The 2279-nt window shown below is 35.6% G+C and overlaps 1 non-coding gene across 1 annotated transcript; it reads left to right on the top strand.

Moving 5' to 3' along the window:
• The first annotated feature begins 543 nt into the window (after nucleotides 1–543).
• LOC118190460 (small nucleolar RNA SNORA17) lies at nucleotides 544–619 on the top strand. Its single transcript, XR_004758426.1, has one exon. It is a non-coding gene; the product is annotated as a small nucleolar RNA SNORA17 (small nucleolar RNA).
• The last annotated feature ends 1660 nt before the right edge of the window (nucleotides 620–2279 follow it).

Here is a 2279-nt window from a genome sequence, read left to right as displayed (position 1 = left end):
AATATGCCTCCCGGACTATCTGTTATACTGGTTATAACCAGTGTGAGATATCGAGACCATCTGTCACACTGGTTATAACCAGTGTGAGATATCGTGACGAGATCCTTGTTTAATATATCCGCCCGTATGCAGCTGCTATTGGTCCTGGATTTCTCCTAATGGACGAAAATGTGCCACGGCACCGAGATTGGGTTGCTGAAGACTATCTTGAGGGTCACGGTATGGAGCGGATGGAATGGCCCCGGACCTGAGTCCGATAGCTACTACCGAGTCCTCCTCAAGCTCGTTAGATAAGCTTGAACAAAGATTACTCCGTATCTGCTCATTGCTTCCCATTTCAGTGACCGAAAACTTACCTGACAGCATGCAGCGTCATTGCCGCTAATGTATTTCAGTTAGGGGTAGACACATAACTTATTAGAAACCCATTATTGTAATGTTAACACCCTAAGTTTCCTCAAAAATCTGTGATGTCCTGTTTCTCCAAGACTGGATTTCTCTGCCAAGAGTGCAATTTTTAGTTGCAATTCATGTTCGTGTTGAACTTTAGACATACACAAATGCGACTTCTATGTCGCATTTGTGTATGTCAATTAAAAACAGGAGATAACTTAACAGTTGTAGCCATGAGCTGATATACGCTGGATTGTATCCTCACATTTAGATTGTATTTCCAGCTCCGAAAAGGAAATATTTAGAAAATAATCTTTGACATAGATTACTGTGTGAACAAGTGTTGTAAGACAATGGAGAATTTCTTTTCTAGGAAATTACAGCATAGAGAGAGGAAAGCATCAAAAATGTGTATTTAAATTCCATGCCTGTCTGCAATAAAAGCGACGGAGAGAGCTCGCAATAACATTTTCTTACATATAAACAATAAATTTAAATTGATAAAAACACGAAATGGTTAGGCAGTAGGAACTAGTTATGTCTTAATTCAACTTCAAACATTATAAGCCCTTATTCGCGTAATATACAGAGACTCCTGCAGAATACTTCGCAGTATATATACAGTAATATCCCAATCTGGTTATGATGATTCGCTTGTAGTATGCAATTTCATACATTGCAACTGAATACTAGTATCTCTAACTTGATATCTTGTCCAGACTTGCAGATCATGATATTGTATGATAGCCATAACAGACTTGTCATCACGTTCATTATACCTTAAACAGTTAATAGAGATAGACGAGATACATCATTAGACGGTTCCGTGTAACCAATCAATCCTTTCGCTCCTGATGTCTTTATAGAATACGATGATAATCATTCCAATCTAAAGTGGCTAGATACTTTCAACCATTTCGTTAAATTTACAGGTAGTATTTATAAGATTATGGAGCGCACAAATTCTAGTTCACATTATAGTATTTTTACATGGTTACCTCCACAGATTGTTGGCAAAGTTTCATCCACACAATGACATTCGCTAACTAGAAACGAAAACTAAAATGAAAAAGAAACTGATATTTTTTGTTTCTACCGTTCCTAGAAGTGGAAAATAAAGATAATTTACTGTTAAAAAACATAGACTGCACCACAAGCAGCCGAGCGGTAAGTTCGGTTCCCGTCTAACAGACTGACTGCGTTGGCATTTTCGTGGCTTTCTCGATCTCGAGGATAAAAACCCGTTTTCCTTAAACGTTTCTCCACGGAGCATCCCTTCTTTTGGCAGGTACTGTAGTGTGCATCGTCGAAATCAAATAAATAAAAAAGAATATAATGTGAGTGCCACGTAACTTCTTTGTACTGACTATGAAATTATGCACACATTTTCCTCCACTTCATTTAAACGTATTTTTTCCAATTATTCTAACTTTATTAACTGATTCTTCAAGAAAAGTTGAAATGACATCAAAAACTGCAAATTTTGGAATTAAGTATCTTGGATTATTTTTGTCGCACGGTAATCAGACTTCTTATAATTTAATTTTTTTTTTCATAACGAATAAAAAATTGTCCCAAACAGAAGTACAGCAACTGTATATTAAAAGTTAATTTTATTTGCGGAAAAAACGTTTTTTCTTATTTTTGATAATCTGACATTGCCAAAACACACATTTTCGTCATTTAAAACATTTCTAAACTCCACGTATATGACTACGACCAGCGATTGCAAAAATAAAGGCCGGGTAAGAACTTTTAATTCGGGTAGGAGTGGATAGGTATATATATATATATATATATATATATATATATATACCTATCCACACACATATATATATATATATATATATGTGGATACCTATCCACATACCTATCCACATATATAT

The sequence above is a fragment of the Stegodyphus dumicola genome, chromosome 10 (genome assembly GCF_044657685.1).
Source record: "Stegodyphus dumicola isolate Sdum_Otavi_A_Nest chromosome 10, ASM4465768v1".
Taxonomy (NCBI): domain Eukaryota; kingdom Metazoa; phylum Arthropoda; class Arachnida; order Araneae; family Eresidae; genus Stegodyphus; species Stegodyphus dumicola.
The sequence above is the reverse complement of the archived record's forward strand: the minus strand, read 5'-3'. Positions and strand labels throughout refer to the sequence as shown.